Raw genomic sequence first — 25,219 nt, forward strand, 5'->3', positions numbered from 1 at the left:
ATAGCACAGGGGTAAAATGGTCCCGGCCTCCACTGCCTGCTTTACCTGTGCCAAAATGTATGGAGAAAAGTGCTGAGGTGTGTGGGTGACGCACCACTGTCCCTTCTCCTCCTAGCAGCCACATGTGCAGAAGGTGCAACCCCAAAGGGCTTGTGTGCCTCCTCTCACTCTCCTCCACGTGGGTGGCGGGGATGCCCTGCCATGTCTGACTTCGCCTGTACTCCAAGGAGGTGGCAGTGAAGTGCCTTGCCCCATGGCCACAGAAGAAAATGGGGAATAAAGTTGGACTTAGCCCCATCTCTCCTGAATCCCAACCTGATGTCCTTCTTCCTGCTCTTAACAGTAAGAGGAGGTGGAGAAATCTACTGATCTGCTGTTAATCCCTGAAGAGCCTCTTCCAAACCACACAAAATTGGCTTTCACTTCAGAACAATCTTCCAGCCCAGCAAAAGTGAGTCTTCTCTGAGCACCATTTACAGTCAGAAACTGTGCGGTTTCTTGTAGGTGGAGGCATAGTCAAAGACTTGGCTCAGCACACTTCATTTCTGTTCTTCCCAAGCGTTTGCAGTAAGCGCCACAGGAAATGGAGAGCACCCGTTATTAATGATGTAACACCACTAAGAGACAGACACAAACACACAATCTTTTTTTACAGGGGTGCAGAATCCCCCTTGTAGTTTCTTATGTTTTTATTTCAAACATGGCAGCTATGATATCTCCCCCTGTTTGCAGTGGCAGAACATCAGAAGTCGCACACAGATTCTTGGACAAAAAGTGATTTTATCTTTTGCTGCCAATCTCATCAAAAACAAATAATAAGAATTCCAAGACTTTAGCAGTTCCTGCAGCCTTTCGCCAAGAGACTTGCTTTCTGTTATAGATCAAGCTAAATGTCTTGTTCAAAGGTCACAGAGGGAAGTCTGTAAAACAACTGGAATTGAAATCCAGGTCTCTGAAATCCCAAACTGGCTATATTTCTATAATTAATTTATTCTATGTAGCAAAAATGTTATGCATCTTATTTTATTATTTGGAAGTAGGTCTTTCTGGGTTTTGTATTCCATCATAAGCATCAGTTCTACAAATACTTTTTGCATGTGACTAATCCTACGCAGTGTCTCAAGTCAGACTACTAAACCACATGGCTGCAAGGCCAGGGCCTAGACTTGTTTCCAGTCAGTCTTGTAAGACATGATTTAGCCTCAGCATAGCTAAGCGACATCTCAGAAGGTTTTCAGATAATTGCCAGAACCTGGGTACGTAGCTGCCCTCTGTTCTTTGAAAAATCTCCCAACATGTTCAAGTAAAGCAATGGTTCAAGTAAAGCCTTACAACAACAGAGAGAAAAATCATCAGACACATAAATCTATGGATCAGTGATATTGCAAAGGGCTAATTAAAAAAAATGAACATTTCTTTTTACATCTGCTACTAGACTACATCATTATTATCAGCTGTTACCATTCATTATACGTGCTGGAATAGGCTTAGAAGGAAGACTGCCACTTGAGGACAAATTAACTGCAATCCAGTCAGCAGAGTGAACACACCAGCAAGCCTTGATAATAACAGTGTAAAGTTTCATTGTAAATAATAATAGTAAATTCAGTATCTTCCACAGCTACAAAACAGCAAACTGAATCAAAAATGAGACCAATTTCTAAGATGAATCAAGTTGCACATCTAGCCACCAAACAACTATTTGCAGTCCTTTACTGCCATCTACAGCTTTCAGATATTAAAGGCTGCTGTATAGCCACCCTAGCAATGGCATGATCCCTGCTGACATTAGACAGATGGTTTTTTTCCACAAATATTATCGTATTTAAAAAGTCAAAATACTCCTCTTTTACATTAGAACATTTCTTCTCTTTCCAGCTGATTTCCTTTTCTATTTTATCTCACTTTTCTGTGGTCTTTGCTAATGGAAGTTGAATGTCAGACCCAAAGTGCAACCTATCTGATATCCCAGAAAGTTGTTAATATACTGATAAAAGAAAGTGCTTTAGGAATTGCACAGAATGTCTGTGCTACATGTTGAAAATATTTTCAATTTGTGTCATTATAGTTACTGCATTAAATTTGATGCTTTAAAGAACATATTGCCTAATATCTATAGCCAGAGAAATATGACCACCTTTTCTTATATGCAAAGGTGCCTGGACTTTAAAAACATATTATAAAAATATAATATGGTCTTACAGTGGAGATACCTATCTCTATCTATATCCTGTTGCAGGCTGCAGAAGCAGACCAGCTAAAAGGGCATTGTGCTATTGTGTTAATATGAGGTACAGGCTGAAGGTAACAAAGTCCAGTGGTGTAACAAGCTACCGCGTATTACCAGTCAGCAGCCATAACTGACCATGATCCTCCACGAAGCTTCCCCCAGTCTGCAAAGGAAAACACGTAACCCCACGGGTTGTTAGAACAAGTGAGCTTAACCCCAGCGTGCTCCGGGCGATACCTCCTGGCCAGGCACCACATCTCCTCTGACATGCAGTAATTTAGTAAGCTGCAGTACCAAGTTCACACGACTGATCCCTTCAGCTCTTCTTGGAACTAATTTATCTTTGTTGATGACTGTAAAGCAGAGAATTAGCATGGTGTTTGCAGGGACAGAGTCACTGATAGACAAGGAATGCTATAGTATAATCAAAATTGTCTTTCCCCAGTTAGGGAAAAAGGTCCTGGATTAAGAAGATAAAATATGGATGAAAACATTGTTTGTAAAGAATAGACCATTTTATAGTGATAAGATAAATCCAGAATATTCACTTGCTGTCAAAGAGCAAATCAGGCACCTCAGAACATCAAGTCTGACCTTGAACACAGCAGTTCAGCTATACCATTTATTATACTCCGTCTAAGACCTGGTGTAACTCAGGTGTAAATCAGACCTGCTAGAAGCTGAGTGACTGAGGGGAGGCTTGACACTGGGTTTGCACACATTGTCACTAGGCAGTGACACATCAGTCAGCAGATATTCAGCATGGCAGAAGCGCACACTTTGCCCCGGAGAAAGTGAGTGGCTCTAACACAGCACTGGCAGCACCAAGCCGGTGGGCAACACAGATGTCCTGCCCTGCCTCTGTCTGGCTTCTTGGTATTTAAAATGTACCCACATGCTGTCTTAGGAACTCATGTTTTTTGGCACTAATCCCTCCTCTACAACTATTCAAAGCCAATTGCTTCAGTAGTGCTGGTGTAATGTATGGCTTTGGTAGGCTTTGATCTGAAATAAAAAATGAGTCTGAAAAGACCCATAATCTCAGGATGCTCATTCAGGGTGATAACCATCTTCTGCAAGATTCGGCATAGTCTCACTAGCACCCTGTGGGCCAGACACAGCCTTCCAGACACTTGCAGCTATAGTCTTATTGATGCAGTTTGGAGATAGTAACTTGGTCGGTGTTGGCTGGTACCAGCCCCAGCAGTCTCTTACAAGGCAGGGGCTGACCTAGAGATATGTCTCACACATGCATGTGGCCAGAAAAAACCGTCACATCAATGAAATCAGCAGGAAAGATTCCAAAACTGGGCTCTAGCTGCATAGCAGATAAGGTTGGGCACCATTAACTGAGCATTTGCAGTGCCCCAGATACCAATGGCAACTGAAGATATACATTAATTGTTGGAGAAAAGTCTCAGGGATTGCATGTAGAAATTTAAACTGTACCACAGGTATCAAATAAGGGAACAGGGAAAGAAAGTAGTCCATGACTTGTCTAGTAGATAGTGGGCTTACTGCACAAATTGCTTCAAGAAAATGGTTTGTAGTACTACAACTGATCTCTGCTGACAGTGTGTATCATTGCAAGTCTTAGCATAGCAAAATGGTAGCCAAAACATAAAGATCAAGGGCACAGCAATATTAAAAATCATTTTAAAAAGGGATAAATTATACTCCCTAACATTGTTTTTTATCTGCCTTGTGTGAAGGAGACACTGCAAAGAGAAAGGAGATTTATAATTATGAGGGGAAAAGCGCAGGACAAATTCTGGAAGTAAATAAAGAGATTATATTACCAGAGATATTAGAGTTAAAAATCATACTGAATCAATCTGTGTGCAGAACTGATTAAATTTTCATGTAGCCACACTGACATCTTGTGGTTTGTGCAGAACATTTAAACATGCACGTGGTGGGAATTAACTTGTGAGTTATTACGGCATGGTAAGATATAACTCCTTTTTTCTGCAGAACAATATGTGGCTCTCCCAGTATATCAGAAGTTTCAAGGATGCAATTTATATATAAGCTAACTCTCATTCCAGGTTCTGGTTTTGCATGTACTTGTTAGCCATGTCACATTTTTAAGTCTCAGTCAAATGATGGAGCTGCATTTAAAGCCACTCACAAAAAAGAACGTGTCTAATGCAGTAAAAACTGTAAAACTGGCTCAGCACTCATGAAATTCTAAAGAGTACTAGTAAAAGTGAGTCCTTGTTATTTTTCTTCTTTTTTTAATTTCAGGGTCAAAGTTTATGAAACACAAGAATTGCCCCTTTAGGGCAGGTGACAGGTCACCTTACAGCAGTATCTAGTGACCAGCAGTAACTGCTTGAAGAAGAATAGAGTACAGAATATGAGTACAGTTTTGCCCAAATAAAATCGGAAGACCTGACAAACCTTTACTTCTCCAGTCTTAAGAGGTCACAACCCTCAGTTTTAATCCATCCTGACTGCCAAAAACATATGTTCTTTTCTCTTTTTTATCCTGTAAGCAAAGAGAGAGAGGAGATAGGGGACTGGGGCGGAAGGGGCAAGAAAAGATCTCCAAGAGGAAGGCTGGATAAAAAAGTGTGTACAGGGAGAACTGTGGGCACATCCGCGCTGTGCCATGGTAGCTGGCTCAGTGGGCACCCAAGCAACCAAGGCAGCTGCACAAAAAGCCACCAAACCCTGCAGTGCACGTGCTGCCTTGCAGGGCTGATGAGCTCAAGGGCTGCACCATGCTCGTCCAGCTACGCTGCTTTGGGCTTTGAGCTAGCAGCTCTGCAGAGTGCCAGCTGCCATCACATGGGCTCCATATGAGCTCTGAGATCTTCCTACCACCCTCCATTTCACTGTGTAGGCTTAGTCCAAGTCATCATTACATCAGGTTGCAGATGTCAAGTCCAGTAGATCTCTTCAAGGACAAGGGGCGAAGAAGATAAAGTAGAAAATGCTGTGGGTTGAAATAAAGGTGAAAAGGGAAGGCAGGGGAGAAAAAAACCTGCCTTAAGAGAGGTATTTCTGAGGGCAGAATGGGGCCACAATGCCCAAGCAGATCAAATGACTTTGGCTGAAGTGGCAGGGGAGAAGCAGCCGGAGCAGGATTTGAGCAATAGATTCAACTGAATCTCTCCCACACAGCTCTGCTCATGTACTTCAGACACAGCCTGAATGCAATGTCCTCGCTGTCCCAGCTGGGATCTGCTTTTCATCAACAGCTGACATTCACACCAAATTGTAGAGTTTAACATTTATCCCTAAACACATAAAGCCTGCTAATAAAAATGGACTGGGAACTATTTGGTTACAATTACTAGCGCACCAATAGGCAAGAGTAAATATCTTTGAGCTTCAGGCTGTTCCTGTCCTCCCTGACGCACTGTTCTCAAGCCATTTCACCTCTAGGCTTCTCAGCACTTCAGACAAACTCCCAACAGCCTCTGTCTCTAAAATGTCTAAAATTCTTTTGCAGAAAAGACAAAGGGTGGGACAGATGCTCTGTCAACCCATTCCCTTCTTTTTTTTCACAAGGTGATTCTACCTTCAGGCCTCGAAAGGGGAGAAATATTTAAAAGCAGGTTATATAAGAGCAGGTGGGAAGGGTTGCAGGGCCAGGAGGGTTTCCTTGCTGGGTAAGCTCTCCCAGCCCTGCCCCTAGACTTTCCATGGTCATCTCAAGCGAGACAGAGTACTGCATCTGAGACCTTCACAGCTAGGCATTTGTTTACCCACTGCCTTTATAAACAAGTATAATGGAGGGATGAAGACAAGCTAATTCAGTTTCTTATTTCCCACTTGTCTTGATAATAGACCCTTAAAATATAAGCATTATCTAAAGACTTAGAGATTTGCCTGCCTTTATTGCTAGGCAGCAGGCTGTGTTTGCAATACAGACGCCTGCATAGATGGGAAGTACTCAGTCTTCCAGTCTGTCAAGTCAACACACTTCATGGCTGGTAACAATCACATAAAATAATTATGAGCTGTGACAATGTAATTAATAATTAATTTCAGGACCACTTCATTCCGAAAATGACAGCTGGCACTCAGGTATGTAATTACACAAATCCTCCCTGTAGGCCTTCAAAACTCACCATAACCAGAGGTATCAAATAACTGTAAGCGACATCAGCTTATTGTTAACCATCACTGCTAGAAATTCTTGAGGCATTAACCAACCAGTATGGATTAAGATCTCTAAACTTCTTAAAATCAGACCAGCCATCCTGGCCACAGCTGTTAGAACTGTCATTTCTGAAGCAGAGATCAGGTCACACACACACAGTTTTCATCCATACTAGGTTTTGGAGCACACAGATCAGTTTAAAATGGGATAAATACTTCTGAAATATATAAGCAGATTATTTACTTAGGTCCTATTTCTGCTGTCTTGTATAAAAATTCTAATATCCTAACTTCTCTCTTGCTTTCTTACCAGTAACACTATTGAAGCTGCTATGAACCATGGATATAAGTACAGCAAGGTTTTTAGAGTGAGGTAGTATCTTTTATTAGACCAACTGATAAAACTGGAATAAACAGCCAAGCTACGAAGCACCCTAGCTCTTCTTTGGATTCAGTTACAGAGACCATCACAGCAGCAAGATTACTAGTTAGCTAGCAGTAGCACCACAACAACTCAAGACCTTCCTCATGTCTGAAAAAATAGACAAGTTGGCAGAAACACAAGCTCTTCTTCAGCCCATCACACTATGAAAAAGGCTTCTGCTGTTTCTTACAATGTTTTCAGCTATTGTAGTAGAGAAAAGGACCTCTCACCGCAGACCCCATCTTGCCTAACTAGGCCAGTTTGCGGTAAGGCTTTTTCTTCTCTTGCTCCCTTGATAAATATTACAGCACCCTGTGGGAGAGATCATCATTTTTAAACATCCAGACCCATATGACAATTATCTGTGAAAAGACAATGCTACTGGGATCTGGCATTGTCTGCAAAGTCAGTGTCTGTAACTTCTCCAGGAGGCAAAACTGTCTGGGGAAGCGAACAAAGCCTAGTAAATACGACTTTGGCAAACACTGACTCTCAGAGCTTCATGAAGATGCTATGATAGCATTTGCAGGCTCTGAGGAGTAAGCTTGTGGCTGCAGTTTCTAATATTTGTAATATGTGATTATTATATAGTAAATGTGCAATTGTCTAAGTAAACTATATATTTCTCTTAAGATTCCATAAACTGTACTTATCAGCCTAAAGAACAGCGTGCTGGATTTTTGAACAATTTGATAAATCTGATCAGGTGAGGCTATCCTCTTGCTTGTAGTATAAATGCATATAGATTGTCTACAGGGACTTGCAGAAGTTAAGCTCAGGTTTGCTCTGGAGAAGGGAAGAGGCAAAATTAGGATCTGCACCTTCCCGCTGCACCGAAACACTAGGTGTTTTGGGGGGAGATCCATCGGAAGTCAGAATCACCCCTGTGTAGTTGAAGGAAATCCTTTCAGGGCTGTATGCTTTACGAGCAAAGCTCCAGGGATCAGATCCCGTCTCCTCTACGCTCCCCAGGTAAGCGGCATTGGTATTTATTGGAGTAGGGTTTCAGCAGAATGCACATGGAGGTAATTAGGCAGCCCACATTACCATTAATGACAGCCAAGCACCTAATCCTCCACATGCAGCACGCTGAATATGTCACCCTATGAAACTGCAACTTCACAGTTATTGTACTTCAGTTTATGCAGTTTCCCTTATGCTGTGCTGAATGGATTTTCATTCTGTGTCCAGGAGCATTCCAGTCCCCCCAGTAGCAAACAATAAATGAATCTTAGGAGGCTCTGGTGTACTTAGGAGGCTCTGGTGAACCTATCAAAAGAGGCGATTTATTTCTGAACTTGGCTCTAAGCACGACATGCCTTGTAAATGTCAATTTGTGTATGTGTGAGCATCTGACACTACTCAGCAGCACATGGCAGGGGCCAAGAATTTGACTGATTCTGGCTGATTTGCAAGCCTAAAAATATTCTCTTTTATCAATATCCATTTTTGTGCTTATTTGCATGCTAAGAAAATTCTAAACAGGCAGTGGTTTCATGGATCAATCCGTAACAGCTTTACGGAGATGAAGCACATGATGACCTGCTATAAACTGTGTGATGACACAGTTAGAACCATTGCATAAGAAATAGCCCATATATAGGCATACTTTGATTTTCACTGTTTGTCTGTTCTAATCCTGCAGGAATCAGAGACATTTTAATCTCTTTTATTGTTTTGTATTCATTTACATGGAGTGTCCAAAGGCCTCTGGCAACCCGAGAAAGAGCTATATAAGTCAAACGTATTGTTATTACTACTGTAGTTCCTATCATGGGCCCAATTCTCTTCCCATTGACGTCAATGGCAAATCTTGCAATAACTTCAGTGGGAGCTAGATTAAGCCAAAAATCTATTATTACACCCTGTTATTTGTTATACCAACAGTTCTGTGGGCTCCAGCTGAAAATTTTAGCACTTATTACAGCATGGGAGACACAGGAGGACTGTAACAGAGGTCCCAACGATGAAGAGGTGCATTTACGCAGCAGGCTGCTCCATCTGTCATCAGAACGTGACAATGATTGTGGGTGTCAAAAAACAGCTTCAGAGATAGCAAGAAAAATACAAATTCCTAACATTTCTTAGACGATCTCAAGAAAGATATATGGATTTATAGGACTGTTTTGAACTCCAAGAATTAGCCTGATATTGCTATGCTGTGCTAAAGCAATACAGTACTCAAACTACGCTATAGATTTACAGCTTGGGTATGCTTTTTTTTTCCATTTTATCAATTCTTTTCATTTGGTGACTCTCACTATTGCCTACCCTATCACTTTCAGTTTTCACACTCCTTCATTTCTCTCTTCAGTATTTATTTCTTTCCTTACCTTCCCCAGTCCTTTTCCTAACATCCTTTTTCCTTTCTTTTTGCATCCTGTCTGCTCACAGGTTGCCTTCTGTGTTTGCCACCCCTCAGAGGCATTTCTCTCCATTACAAAGGAAATCGTAGCCACCTACTGCCATCCAGCTCCTCATACCTGATGAGCCTTTTCTTCCTATTGCCAGCTTCCTCCTCCAACACCAAAATATGCACATTGCTCGCAACTCTCACTTTGAGGACTCCTCCCTCACCCTCCATTTTCTTGATTCAGATTATGTTCCTCTTCCTCAGCACTTCAAAGTGTTCCTCCTAAATTCATTAGTTTTCGTAGTCTCCTTCTCCCACATGAAATTTCAGTCTGCCTTGTATGATGGACTCTTTGCTATCCATAGATCTATACTGACACCATTGATCTCTTTCAAAATCCAAAGGATAGATCAAAATGAGATGGGTCAAAACTGGCTGAAATGTTAAGCTCAAAGTGTGATGGTTAATTCGTGGCTCAAAATCAAATTGACAGCCAGTCACAAGTGGTATTCCTCAGAGTTCAGTATTGGGTCCAATACTTTTCAACATATTTGCAAATGATCTGGATGACAGGATCAAATGCCCTCACCAAGTCTGTGGATGACATCAAATTTGGGGAAGAGGCAGATAGGCTGGAAGGATGAGCCACCACACAGAGAGACCTAGGCAGGCTGAAAGACTGAGCCAACAAGATTGCTGTTTAATATGAGGTTAAAATGATAAATGTTTGAAGTGTAATGAAGATAAATGTGAAGTCCTGCAGCTGGGATGGAATAATCCCAAGCAGCAGGCCAGGCCGGGGACTGGCTGGCCAAGGAGCAGCTCTGCTGAAAAGGTGCTTGGGGTCTGGACAGACAGCAAGCAGAACATGAGCCAGCAGTGTGCCCTGGCAGCAAAAAAAGGCAAACTGTGTGCTGAGCAGTATCAGCAAGAGTACAGCCAGCAGATAAAGGGATGTGATTATTTCACTCTCCTTGGCACCTGTCAGGTCAGACTTGGAATACTTCATCCGGTTTTGGTTTCCCCCAGCTCAGGAGAGACATTGAAAAACTGGAGAGGGCCCAGTGGATGATAATCACCAAAATGATTAGAGTGTTGGAGAACTTAACACATAAAGAAAGGATGAAGGAGCTAGATTTGTTCAGCCTAGAGAAGAGAAGGCCCCAGAGGAATCTAATCAAAATTTTCCAACACCTGAAAGGTAGTTATAGAGAGGTAAAGAGAGGTACTCTCTTCACAAGGATGCACAAGTGGCAATGGGCACAAGTTGCTACAGGGGGTATGCCGTCTAGACATGAGAACAAAATTCTTCACTGTGAGAACAATCAAACATTGGAACTGGTTGTCCAGAGAAGTGGTGGAATGTCCTTCAGACAGGGCCCTGGGTAACCTAACCTAGGGCCCTGCTTTCGAAAGAAGGTTGGCCCAAATGAAGTCCAGGGGTCCCTTCAAGCCTAAGCTTTTCTGTGACTCTATGAAAGCATTGGGGTAGAGACGCATGTCAAATTCTGGATGTCTCCTCAGAATTAGAAATGTTCAGATGAGGCAGCCAGGTGATGTGATGGACTTAGGACAGATGCAGCAGATGGAGGTAGATGAGAAAGTACACATGAAGGGCTCTTCACTTTGGAGGGAACTTTGCAGGCTCTTCTCTCAAACAAAAGCAAAGTTGATCTCTGAAAGGAAAAGATGAAAAACAGGTGAGTTGTTTTTCATCTTATCCAAGTGCACAGGAAATTCAACTATGTAGCAAGACACTGCAGGCTAGCTATTGTACAAACAAACAAAAGTGATAGTTCCTATCTGAAAGAACTTGTCCAAGTATAAGACAGTATAAACCAAGAGGCAAATGAGACATACAGCCTTAAGGAGCGTGCTAGAGACTAATATAGTATTAGACAACTTGACAACACTGGTTGGGAACCAGTTCTGGAAAACAGCAGCTCTATAGCTCAGGGCCAGGATGGGAAGCCTTCAATCAGTAGCATATACCTCCAGATCCAAACTAAAGCCCTCTTACTCCCTGGAAGCTGTTGAGCTGGCTAACACTGACACAGGGACTAGAGCTGCTGACAGCCTTGCAGCTCTCACTGCACTGCGAAAAGCTTTCTGGAGCCCTTCATGGAGAAGCCTGGGGCTTCATGTCTGGTGGCTCCGAAACATCCCCACCACTTTACAACCTGCAAAGTCATCTTGTGGGTAACATATGGGTGCGGACTAGTATGCTCCATTTACTGGAGTTTCTGTAGCAGTGAGGTGTGTGCATAGGGAGGAGGCTCTCTCTACTTGAGAAAAAAATGGCATACTGGCTGTTTCTGAGAAATGCACACAAGCATTCAAGTTGTGTGGAAAGTTATTCTTTAAAATGTTATTTGGTATGCTTTTACTGTCAGAGTTATGTCTGATTCATCCTCTTTTTTCTTCTTTTCTTGTTTTTGGCCATGTATCCTCAGAGAAGTCAGGCAGCAATGCAGGAGAAAGGGAAATTGCAGTGTGGAGCCTCAGACATCTACTGTAGATGTCTCAGGCTCCACACTGCAGCAGGCTCTTTGGTCCCCATAATAGTCCTTTAAGGGATACACCTTAACAAGCAAACTAAGCCTACAGAAATGTTAGTTGTACCAAGAGAGTTCAAATTGCTGGTTAGAGAGGACAAGAACTATATCAAATTAATTGTGCTCAAATATACTGAGTGCAAAGTGTAGGAGACAGTCAGCAAGGTGTTTGCCAGAGTGTAGGCATTTTCCCATACCCCACTTCTCTGACAGACTGCCCTGTGTCTGCCACCAAGGAAAACTCGTATCTCTCCAGGAGAAGCTACAGGAGCCACCTTCATATGTTCTACCAAAACATCTGTAAATGTTGGCACAAGGTTTGATGGCAACCACAGCTAGTGCAAGTCAGTGTTTCAGACGTCTGGGCAGGCTGCTCCTTTCAACTTTCTGTATTACTTTTTTGTGCTGTGAAAGAGGCAATGGCTCCTCTGAAATAATCACACAACATCCACCAACACTGAACAGCATGAACTATTCACCCCCGAGGTATTTTGAAAAGCCCAGGGTTTCAGGAAACATGCCATCTGAGATATCAAGTAATCTCCCTTACTGTTAGAAATATATTTAAAATAAACCACCAAGAGTAACCTACCACACACAGGGCCACGGTGTCTTTTGAGAAGAAACATCCGTCGTCTTAAGAAAAATCATGATATGCACACAGGCTGACCTGGAAGAAAACATTTTCAGGACAAACAGCTTCAAGTCACTGTATTAATGAATTTAGCAATTTGTACATTATCATTATCATGGTTTTAATAGACTCTTCTGGAAAACTCAACAGAATAAAAATTATTTGGTATTACATAGATGTATAAGGAGATTAACAAGCCTAATTATTGCAATCCATTTTAGACATGTATTTTCTCCAGATATTACTTGGATTTGTTTTCATAACATTTCTGAGAAGCAGGCAAGTGACTCACAAAGATGTTAAGTGATTTGCTTTAGCTGAACTTACAGCAAAGGAGAGACCTAAACCCCTCTGAGCATCATACCAACCACTGGGCCATCTTACCTTACCCTCTAAAATATATGTGATGTCAACTCTACCACATGCAAGAGTTAGTTCCGGCTCTGGAACGCAGCTCTGTCAAAATGAATATTTTTATTCAATAGGTTACTGCTGATATTCAGAATCATAATACCTTTTCTTTTTTCCTGAAGTATATATTCATTCTAATTTCTATCTCTTCTAAGTACTGCAGAGCCACCTACATTAGGAGAAAATGAGTCAGATTCTGTTCTGCACCATGTATCAATATGTTTTTATGTTGTTCCAAAGGCAAGGCCATAATCATTTGTCTCTCTAGACAGCCTGGCCAAGGAATGAAAAAAATTAACTAGGGACAGAATCTGAAGAACGTCTGCTTGCATAAATGCAACGCAAGACAGTCTGGCTAGTGGAAAGTTGTGGTGATAATGAAGAAGACAAAGTGAATGCAGCTTCAAATTCAAGAATATCAGAAGTCTGTGGAGCTGGCAGGTGGACAAATATGTCTTGTAAGCGTAACAAAATTCCATAATTGCTGCTCTTACACAGACATGAGACTATATCATGCCATCTTTTCTGTGCCATCATCCAAAATATGACCTCACTGGTATAAAAGGCCTTTTGATGTGTATTTTGCACTCATTTCTTTTTTTTTTTTCCTGGTAAAAAAAGGAAAAAAGGAGAAAATATAATCTGACTGGGCATGTAAACATTTAATTTGTCCTTTCTATGCTAGGGGATAAATTCACACTTTCACAGCTGCAAGTTTCTGTCCAGACCTTTTCTTCTGCATGGCTGAGCTTTTAGGACAGCAGCACATCTGAAAGCACAGCAGAGATGGATAGTAATCATGTGCAGAGGTCGTGACAATTGCATTTGAATGGGTCATACAGTCTTCCAACTGTCACAGCAGCAGACCCACAGGAAAGTCAGAAAAATAAACAAAGATGCTAAAAAGAAGTATAAAAATCATAGGAGAATGCAAATAAGCACAATCCCCAACTCTGTATTGTCCCCGGGGCCAACTCCTCTTTCTAGGGCCCTTCAGTTTTATGTCAGTGAGGACAGGAAAGGGGTGGAAGAAACAAGTATTTATTTGTATTAACATGCACAGTATAGCAATGCTATCTATATCCTCTTTCCTTCACACCCACTTGGATGCCCACTCAAATGGTATGAAACTGGAATGTACTCACTCTTCTGTTCATGGTAATAGTATGCAGAATATAAACTGCCATCAGCAGGCTTGGTTACAGGATTTTATGGCAAATGCCCAAAGCAAGAGACATTTTGAATACTTTGCAAGTAGTCTTGGAGACATGGAGTTCCCAGGTCCCAATCCAAAGGTATAGATTCTCTGTTTCTACCAGCTAATCAAGTCATGGTATTTTCTGTAAAGGTAGCACAGCAAAATGGTACTTTATGTGGTGGGTTTCTTTGGCAAGTTACTGCAAATTGCTATTGGAAGTACCATTGTATGTACTAACAGTACCAGTAAGTTCCTGAGTCTAAAGAATCCTGAAATTATTAAGTCATATAAGCTCAGAAACCATCTATCTTTTGAGAAGAAGGAAGAGCAGTCACTGGATGCAGCCTACAGAAACTTAATGTTTTATTGTACTTTAATCAAAGCCCAATTAGTCACAAGATAAATTTAAACAGACTTCAGCAATAAAATGTATGTCTCAGGCTTGTCTTGCGCAACTGAAGAGCAAGAGAAAAATGTTTTTTTTAATGGAAAACATTTTTGTTTGAGTTAAGGAACATTTACAAAATTAACTGCCAAATCACACTATCTGCAAAGGAAAAATATTTTAATTGGCTTTTAAAGTTTCCTGATGAGGCAAATGTGTTATCTTTTCCATCCACACATGTAAAATCGTCCTCTGACTGAGAGGGGTTCTTCCGGGTACTGTGTTAGCATTGTCATTATTATTCTTAGTATAATATCTGGACTATTGTGGTAGGTTTATAAAATGTTTTCCTGATGGCACACAGATCTTGTCAGCAACTTTACTTTAGTCTGCTCTTAGCTCATGCATATTAAAGACAAATATCTAGTGAATTATACATATGACTTCATTTAATATTCTTGGTAAACTATTTATTATGTCTGTGGCTACACACTGGTCTCGTTCTTTCTCCTGCTCTTGATTTTGCACAATTTAGTGATTAATGGTTAAAAAGGACAAAGCCTTTGCCAATTTGAACAAATAGTTCTAGGGACTTGATACAGCTGGGCATGATTCCAAATTCAAGAAGGCTCCAGTAAACTAATGAAAAATGTTACTGATCTGTTCAAGCCACACCAAATCAGGATTTCATCTTGTACAAACTGAGCAGGGTCAAAAATAGTCAACATTTAGTTAGGAGTCCTCAGAGTGTTCCTAGGTGTTGGTGATTCATCAGGTTTAATTTAGCGACCCAGCTTGTTCCTAGGAAGCAGTGTGCTGGTAAGTGAGACAGCAAAGTCACTTTTTTTTTGAGTCCTCAAGGCCAATAAGGATTCCTATGGCACCTTTTTTTGTGAGACAAGCTCTGTTAAGCTGTCCTGGACAAATTCCAGCTGTGAGTAATTTATGCCAGCCTAAGTGACCTATAAAGAATTAAGTGCATATGTTTTTCTTCTTTGCTTCCAGTACTGGAGCTGGATCCAGTAGCTACGGTAAAGACTACTGAGAGTCACAGAGACTTACCAACAAGCTGCTAAATACAGTGTTTTGTGAATGAAAGCAAGAGATCTGTCCTGCAGCCTAGCTGTCTTAGTAGGCTTGCAAAGATTAGGGACTCCCACTGCTGCAGCCAACAGTACATGCAGGAATCACAGGGCTAGGGTTAAATGTTGCCATCCTTGGCCAAAAAAGCACAGTAAGGATGGTCAAAGGTATGGAACAGTTTCTGTTCCAGTAAACTGGGTCTCTTTAGTCTGGAAAAGAGATGTCTGAAAGTGAATATGATAGAGGTCTATGAAATTATGGTATGGCATGGAGAGGTTGCACAGAGATCAAGTGACTTTTTTATCTTCCAGTATAAGAACTACAGGGCACAAAAAGAAACCTGAAGGGTCTAGGTTCAAAACAAATCAGTGGAGGTGTTTCCTCATGCAATTGACAGTTAACTTGTGGACCTGCTTCCTGCAGGATGCTGTGGATGTTAAAAGTTTGCGTGACCAAAAGGCAGATACGACAAGTTCACAGAAGAGAAATCCGTGGTTACATGTTCTTAAGTGCACAGAAACCTCATACAATTCATGCAGCTAGAGGGTGGGAAAATAGAAGTACCGTATGTGTACACCCCACTTTCATATTCTTCTTTCCAGGCATCTGGTCTACACTCTGCCAGAGGCAGAAAACTGGGATAGCTGGGCTTTTGGTTTTACAGTATGGCCACTGCTACAGCTATCACTACTTCCCTGGCAAAATAAAGCACCCCTTTGCAGCTAGGTTGTCTGGTTGCAGTGACTGGCACAGGTCAGCACAAGGTTCAGACTCCTCTCTGCCACCTTACGTTGCTGATCTGAATTTAATAAAAGTAAGTAAAATAAGGAGCAGATAGTGAGGAATGGTGCTGAAAACTTCTAATGTTAATATTCATGATATTTATAATATTCATAAGATTCTTCACCTTTTTGGTTGCAGACATAATTGGATATCTAAACAATCATTGGTACAAATATCTGCTTCCCTTGATGTGCAGTTGAGGCCTCCAGTAACATCTGCCACACAGCTTTTTACGCAGCCAGGAAAACCAGACAGGCACCTACTTAGAGAAGGAGACACCTACCTCTTTAGCTAGAGAAGCTAACACACTTCTCCGTAAGACACATCTTATTATAGAGGCCTTGAGCAAACTGTGGGATTTCTTTTTTTCAATAATAGTATGATTTTAAGGAGATATTAATGAAGAATGTTATTTAATGGCATTAGGAAACTAAAAGGTACACATCTTCTGAACCAAGTTTGAGCTAGTAAATCTTGTTATAGATGCTGTAGGCATATCAAACCCTTGATTAGACATCTAAAAAATTTTTGGTTTGATTTATCCTAATACCTCCACAATACTGCAGTAAAAGTCAAACCAGAAACAAATTTTTGGAAGACAAACAACAAAGAGACAAGCTCAAATGCAATGGAAAAGAGGGCTGTGAAAAGATGTTGAAAATGAACATTGGCAATGACCTATGGAAATAGATTAATCAAAATTTATGGATGTCTTTTATTTAATGCAAAAAGGAAACCTCTCCACCTCAAAATCATCAGCAGAAGCTATTTTGAAAAGAAAAGATACCAAGGCAGACATCATTTGCTGGGGCCTCAATTCAGCAAAAAGGTTTAGGCTTTTTGTAATACAAGGGAAAGCTACTAGGCTGGGACAACCAATAAACCATCTCTTTAGTAGGACACAAGATGAGAAACAGCAGGCAAAATCTCTCTGTAGGATACTATTACACTTGTAGGATACTGTTACTGCTTTTTTTTAATCTATGTCAGATGAACATTTAATTTGCAAAAGCAAACCCTCTTCTTTTGTACAATTAAGTCAAATATGGAACTGCTTTGCAGTCTTTCATGCACTCTAAATGAGACAGGGGCCTTTGGAAAAAAAGCAAAATGTGGCCATATACTTGCAGAACTGAATCATAACTCAGAGGCATTGAGGTTGGCCAGAAAATCTTACTACTGGCACTTCCTAAATCAGGTGCTTAATTTTGCAACTTAATGTCTTAGGACTTTTGTAAATAACAGGAAATGGTTTAGGGAGCTTGATTTGGATTTGCTTGCCTTTCTCATAAGAAATATTGCTATAGGCTGCTTTCTTGTCTCCCTGCACAGATTCCTGCCTATGCAGCTACTGCTGAATTCCTGCTCCACCTAGAAATATCTTGGTTTCTAATTTTTTTCACTTACTGATCTTCAAACCATGAGTGTTTCTTCACGCTGAGCCTTGCGTTATGGAACTCAGCCTGGGGAGCTGCAGCACCCTCCCTGGGCAATTACAAGAGCAAAACACTCTTTCATACTTCTCTGGAACATGTTCAATATGTCTTAAGAAATACATACTCTCACCACATCCCTACTGAATGTTGTCTTTCTTTATGAACTGGTACCCACTTAACCTCACCACACGAAACACGCAGCTCAACACATTGTGGGAAGCAATGCAGCGCAACATGCAGGTAAAGAGAGGCAGGGAGAAAAGAGCATCATGTTCAAAGACAGGACAAAATGTAAGTGAAAAAAAAAAAACAGATGTAAGTGTGCAGTATTTCACAGAAGAAATAACTGAAAAAAAGAATGAGCAAGGGCCTTTTAAATGAGTTTAAATGCATGGAGGTGAAGGATTTTATGTTTGGAAAATCACAGTCTGAGTAATTCCTGTTCTGACTCGATGATCTGCCATTCACAGGTTATTTGTCATTCACTTGTTTTGGTGCAGGAGGACAGGGATTAACCCAAGAAGTAGAAGGCAGTTAGAAATACTTAAGGAAAAAATCAGAATAAAGGATAGGCCAGTCCAAAGAACAGGGTATGTAAGACTATGTCTACATTACCAAGTGAAGTAGCAGAGGAGGAACAGACTGACAGATGAAAGTAATTGATAGTTAGGCCCTCCTTACCCTGTTCTGTGCCATATTCCCTCTTATCCATGTAGTTTGAAGCTATCCAAGGGACAAATCTCTGGTTCAGAGCCATATGTCCACAGGAGGTGTTGAAAAACATCTGTGCAAACTTAGAGCAGGCTTCTGTTTTCATTTTGTCCAAAAATATATAGTCTGTGCACAACAAAACCGCTCTGCAAACCAAGCCAAAGCCAGGTACGTGGGCATAACTGGAGCCATTCACTTCAAAATTGTATTGCTTTTCAAACAAAACTGCTCATGTGGATGCAGCCTAGCAGTCTTTTTAGTGGGGAGAGGTGGGAAGCTAGGTGTCCATCATGTCTCCCTCCAACCTTCACACCACCAGCTCTACCCAGCCCAGCAGTCGTGATCATGTAGCTGAATTTCCCTCCTCATTCTCCCCACAGTCAGATCCGGGCTGTATCTATCCCTGTAAGGAAGGGCTATGTTGAAAAGTAGTACGTTGAAAGAGGAAAAAGAGAGGAAGTACAGACATAGTAAACGCATCCCTGTTCTTTCTTTCTTTCTTTCTTTTAAGTCACTAAAAGAATGAGCTATTTCTAGAGCCGAGAGAAAGATACAGTGGGAAGCAAGCATAACAAGCACTCACTGGAAGAAAAAACAAAACTTTGAGGCAAGCAACAGCCTCAGCTCTTTGGCTTCGCTGCATTGAAGAGAGAAACCCCACAAAGGCAATCTGGAGAAACGCTTATAAAGATGAATGACCATAGAGTCATTAAGGCCAAGGGAATTTACAGGTTTTGAGCTTCCTCTATTGTCATTCTTCTAATGTAAAGTGTCATCAGTCTTGAAAAGGAGAGTTTCAAGACTTCAGAACTTAATCTGGCCTATTATGTGTAGCAAAAGAGATGGGACTACCATGCTTTAAAAGGACTATGAGATGGCTGAGCTTTGTTAAACAGTGAAATCATTTCCTAAGCAGCATGGTCTAGAGCAGAGTCTGTGCATGATTCCTGTCAAGGAATTTTTGTGGAGGAAGTGGGGGGGCGGGGGGAGAGGCAGAGGGGGAGGTCAAACCTGCATGTGCCCTAGTTATCTAGACTGGATAGATCGGAGATGCTACTGCCACAGTCATCAACTCCATCCCCATGACTGCAAGCCTGCTCCTTTGTTTCCTTAGTTCCTGTTAGAAATTATCCAGATGGGAATATTTTGCTCTTATTCAGCTGATTTTTCTGCAAAACTCTTCCAGAGGTTTAAAAGTTTGGAAAACAAATGAAAGAACTAAATATTCAGCACAACCCAAACTAGGCCTGTTTCTGACTTTTCCATTTGGATGGTCAAACTGTACACTAAGATATAATCCCTTTAATATGGTAGGAAACACTCTTAGAACGAGGTTAGTACTCTTTGTTGTATGGCTACCCCAGTACCCATCCATGGAGGCTGAGTTCATACTCCTGTGGAAATGTAAAAGCATTAGCTCTTCTTCACTACTTGGTTCAGGAGACTATAACTTTGCCTTCTGTCTTCTCTGTGCATCTGCACTGAGATGGATGTGGGTTAGCCTTTATCAATATCTGATGAGAACCTTTTCTTTTAGCAGAAACACAAATCAGTTGTATTTAGAAATATGTGGGATTAATTACTTCAAGTGCTGTATAAACAAAAACCTTCTTCCTGCTGATTTGAGGCAGGACAACTCAGTGACATATTTTGGTAGGAATTTAAATCTTCAGTTATTTCAGGAATTCTTACAGTTCTGCCAATTAAGTCTGCAATTCAATAAATACCGAATTGTGTCTATTAATTAAAGACTACAGGTCACTCACTTTGTAACCACAATCTAAAGAGCACAATCTAAAGAGCAAAAGCATTTGCTTTGGATATCTTTCTGATGCTTGTTTTCCAAGATAAGCGATCAACTGTTAATAAATCAGAACTACATGTTTAAACAGAATTTAACATACAAAATAAACTGATTTTTACAAAATAATAGAGGGCCTGAACATAGAAAGCAAAGTCTCTACTTTAAGTAAATACAGTAATTACAATAACTAGCATAAATCCTGACTACAGAGCATTTAGAAAAAGAAGAGGAAAAGCATTATTTCACCACATCCTTTGGAGCAGGCAGGGTAACAAAGTGCTGCATCTATTTTGCAGACGAGGACAGTAATGCACAAGGCACCTCTGTGCCTTTCCAAAATCCACATGGAACCGTCAGAGCCAAGGTGAACATCCAGAGTGGCCTCACTCCTCATCTCGGGCTGAGCTTGCTTGCCTTTAAGATTCATGATACTGATAGAGGTCCTTGGGGAAAGAGCCCGTCATGGCAACTACAGGCAGAGCATTAGGAACTGCACTGCTGCCCACCAGCAGCCCATTCCTGACCACATCCCGGCACAGCACTCACTGTGCATTTAGCCAGTACAACATCTTCCAAAACCACTGCATGGCATCATAAGCATGAAGGAAAGTTGCTGATGCAAACACATCTTCTAAAAATCTTCCCCATAAATGACTAACGGATAGCAGTAGTAACTGCTATTAAATCTGTACTAATTTGGGACCTAGATATAACTTCTCCTAAGTATTAAACCTAACATCTATACATCAACAATGTGTTTCATGTGATTTCAAGGCATTTCTGTCTCTCCCACAAAAGTTACTGCTAGTTTATAACAGATTACATGTTGATGTTTATTGGGTAGCAGTGACAGTATCTGTGCTGACTTTGTTTCAGAGAAAGACCAAAATATCTTCTAATTATTGCCCTGTGACTATGTAGGGGACACATGCAAAATGTATTTCCAAAACAGTCCCTAAAATGCAGGTACACTTTTAAGAGCCTACATACATAAGGACATAGAACAACAGCACGGGGTTCAGCTACTCCAGTATCCTGTCTCCCACCATGGCCAAAAACAGATGTTTAGCAAAGAGCACTAGAATACAGGAACCACAGAGTTATTCTTCTGCCATAGATTCTCCTAATCTGCTGCAACTTGTATCCCACAAATGTCCTGATTCTTATGAAGCCTCCCAATGGCGTTCTCATACATGAACTTGTCCAGTCTCTCCTTCAGCCTGTGTAACCTTACAGCATATGCTTCAACTCAGCTAGGAAAATTGATGTAAATGAAAAATGTAAGTCAAATATGGTGTTCATATGATGTACTTGAGGCACCTAACAGAGCTGAGTGCAACCCCTGTGACAGACCATAAGACGGAAGAACAGCTCTGGGCATGTCTCCCTCTTCTTGCTTCCATTCATTACCATGCTCTAACCTCTAGCGCAGCACTGTCATTCTTCCCACCTCCTTAAACCTCCTGTGAAGCTCGGGATTCAGGGAAGAAAATGGAGAGAGGTTCTAAAAATACAAATGGTGCTGATATCTGCAATGTAGTGGGAAACAGCAGCTTATGGAAGCACTCAAATCTTAATGCCCGCTGGATAACCTGTCCTTGTAATGTAGGTACCCTTAAAAAGCCCCTGGCAGATGTGTATGTTTATCTGTAATCTTTTACTTTGATCTTCTGAACTGTATCTAAACAAGATTTCTAAAACACATGGTATGCACAGATGTCGAAATGTCAGAAACATAAAAGAATTAAAGCAGGAAGGTAAGTCAGATAGACTTCACAAATGGTTGTTTTTTGCAGGAGGAGGAGGAGGTGGAGACCTCAAGGTCAACAAAGGGAAAAATGTTCAAGGTCTTAGCTGCTTGAGTCCTTCTTTGGGTGGGTACTAATATTGCAAACAAGCTGTCCAGAAGAAAGCTGAAAAAAGTGTTCCAGTTTCGCTTTACGGTCTCATAGGTATAGCTACAGGAATTCATTGCACTGAAAGTAGGAGCCAGTGAGGCCCATATTCATGGTGCTCTGCAGGACACAGAAACACAATTGCAGCACACTAGTTTAAGCCAAAGAGCTCTTAGCTATGACTGGCTCCTCCAAGGAAGAAGCTTATAGCAGGATCAGCAAGTAGTAGCTTCGCTCTCTCGGTGCTCCTGTGCTGCTGCCAGGATGCAACCGACTACAGCACAGCCTCTGCTACGATGAGGTGTTTTCCCCTCCATTTTTGCCAGAGAACTTTTACAGTCAAAGTCCATGTTAACCTTATCACTCCTGGGCTCAAGCTGTACCAGGACCCTCACCTTCGCAGTGAACCAGGGACCACTTCCACTCCACTGCAGCTCAGACAAGTCAAAGGGCAAGCCTGTACTTCAGTTAAAATCAAGAGTATGACAGGAGCCTGTGGTAACATACCCAGTTAGCTTCCTCCTGGAAGGAGGAGGTCCTCAGAATGGTCTGGCTGTAGCACAAGACATAGGACAACCTCCAGACGGGAGTGTGCAGCCTGTACTGAGTCCTACAGAGCCACAGCTAGACTCTTTTAAAGCTAGCTGGAGTTCACAGTGACAAAAAAGTCCCCTTAAGGCAGTCATTAGTAGAGGAAGAAGAGAATCTTCCTCTGTTGGGTCTGCCTTTTGTGTGGAGACTTTAACAGGGAAGCAGTCTCCATTAGATAGGTCTAGACTATCTTCCCTTTATAGCATGAAGAGTTGGCTTGTAACAAAGGGTTGGAAAGGTTTTTGGTGACACATTAATTTTTTTCTGACTGTCCTGGTCTATGTATATTCATAGCAGAGTGATTTTGAAGGCTTTATCATATTTTGTTAAATGCATGAGTGCATTATAGATTTTAACTTATGATAACTGCAATTCAGCTTTCAAAAAATTAAGACATGATTTACTAGAAAAAGTGCAAATATATAAGTTATCCATTCTGCTTTAACAGTACATTTTTAAGACAAAGAAAGGAATCAATTTGTTTTAAATGCAGGTGATTACTTTAGCTTCTTTATAAATTCTTGGGTTTTCTTCTGAGTTTATTGAGCTTAACAGGACTTTTACAGAGCAAGTTTTTAACATGTGTTGACCATACAACCAGCAGGGTGAGTTCAAAACACTCACAAAACACTTGAACAACCTTTAATGTCCAGGTTAGAAATAAAATTACTGGACTTCTTACAGACTGTCAGCCACTTTCCTATAGCAGTGGGAAAAAAATGTATGTCAGAGAGGTATACAGAAGACTGCTGGGACTCCAAGAGGGTCATGAAGAATGTTTCTTGCACTGCTAAAATAAAATGAAACATAAATGCATACATTAAAATTAAAAATCTGCTGAAGCAGCATAACATAACAGGAGTAGGTGCAACCACTCAGCTTATAGCAATTATTGTTGGTACATTAGCACCTGAAAGCCTAATCAGAAGTTAAACCCCAAACTCCAGATAAGCATGTTTACAGTATGAGCAGAATATATCTGTGGCTTCATACTAGGAGCATGGTGGAGAAATAAATCTCCTTGGGCTTGCAGGTGTTCAAAATCAAACTAACATCCAGCTTCCAATACTTTTGTCTGGAACTCTGTAATGAGCTGAGGTTTCACATTTTTTACAGGTTAATTTGTTACTCATTTTGCAATCACTTGCTGCACGCTGCATGCAGTGTTCTGTGAAGTAAGCTAATTACAAAGTCCTGAACTAGATTCATACCCATGTTCAGCATAAAATAAACTTCCTCCTGTTCTGTTCTCTTTAAAGCGAAGTTTGGAAAGGAGAGCTGGGGTACAGTGAAACTGGATTTCTGCAAGACATCAGAAGACTTTCATGCACACATCTAGCACTTCCAGATGTGAAGGTTTTAAGTTTGCCCAGTTTTTGAGATAAAGTAATCTTAATGATGTCATCCATGTCCTCAGAGGTCATACTGCACATTGCAAAAGCACTGTCCAATGCAACATGACTGGCAGCTTATATTCAAATGAAAGTTGAATATGAGGTTTAAGGGGTGTTGGAGATCAGGATCCGACTGTGACATAAATGCATGTGCAGCTTATACAATGCCTGCATTACTCCTGGCTCTTGACTGCCTCTGACCAGTGCCATTACTTATGTCTGTTCGTACAAAACATTGCGCTTAGTTTACAAAGTCTAATGAATCTTCCTTAAAATTCTCTCTCTGGTGCTCCCTCCCTTCTTTGTTGCTGGGGCTAGAACAGACTGTAGACTCAAAGTGCCAAAACTACACTGGTCACCCGGATACCAGGATGATGAGAAATCATTTTCCAAACTAGAAGGAAGCTGGAAACACAGGCAAAACCTAACAGCTACAATATGGCAAAGATGACAGTGTGAGTGACATGGCTCTTGAGGACAGAGATCATGAGATAACTGCACAAAAACCTCTGTATCAGATGGGTTTGAAAGGAGCAAGATGACCAGGAAAAAGGGAATGCCTTGTGACTTGGCTATTGCACTCTGTCACATTTATGTTCTAAACTGTCTGCTCATTTGCCAAAAATCCATCTAAGAACAAAGACCACACTGGCTATTTTCCGTTTATGATGATCTGTCCTCTGACGGATATCTGTTGTGGGAAATGAGATGGCTCATGGAATGTGAGATCCACTTAAGGAGTGAATTGTGTGAAGAATATGCATGGCAAAGAACAAAAGGAAACTACTGTGAGCTTGGGGATGCCCTGGTCTCTACCAGTCCTGTGTCAAAAGCAGGAGAGGCGAATGCACTGTTCATATTGATGTCTATCATTTGCATAAACACAAGTCAATTTAGGCATGATCATAGTTTCAACCACTATAAGATGCTAAGGCAATGACTACACTTGTAATGATTTGGTTTGCCTGTTAGGAGACAGGAATGATTTTTCCAGTGAATTTATCATTTTACTTGTCATATTTTCTGTTCAAATGTTCTGCCAAGCAAAGAATTTTAGGATGTCTGGTGCTACACTGTGTGGGCTAGTATGCCACCTTAAAGTCCAAAGCTATTAAAGGGATAATGTCTCTATATTATCCAGCAGTATGTGGTAGTTCATTTAGGAAAATATCCATTAAATCTGGAATTCTGTGCTTTGCAATCTAGCAACCTTTGCTTC

At 41.1% G+C, this 25,219-nt stretch overlaps 1 long non-coding RNA gene across 5 annotated transcripts in view; it reads right to left on the reverse strand.

Moving 5' to 3' along the window:
* Positions 1 to 1,002: 1,002 nt before the first annotated feature.
* The window catches only part of LOC112985170 (uncharacterized), a 42,867-nt gene continuing 18,650 nt past the window's right edge, over positions 1,003 to 25,219 (reverse strand). For all 5 annotated transcript variants that reach the window (XR_010392388.1, XR_003259675.2, XR_003259674.2 and 2 more), the window contains 2 exons: positions 12,268 to 12,345; positions 1,003 to 10,796 (listed from right to left, as the gene is read on the reverse strand). This is a non-coding gene — a long non-coding RNA (uncharacterized LOC112985170). The remainder of the gene's footprint in view (positions 10,797 to 12,267; positions 12,346 to 25,219) is intronic.

This window comes from Dromaius novaehollandiae, chromosome 1 (assembly GCF_036370855.1).
Source record: "Dromaius novaehollandiae isolate bDroNov1 chromosome 1, bDroNov1.hap1, whole genome shotgun sequence".
Classification (NCBI taxonomy): Eukaryota; Metazoa; Chordata; class Aves; order Casuariiformes; family Dromaiidae; genus Dromaius; species Dromaius novaehollandiae.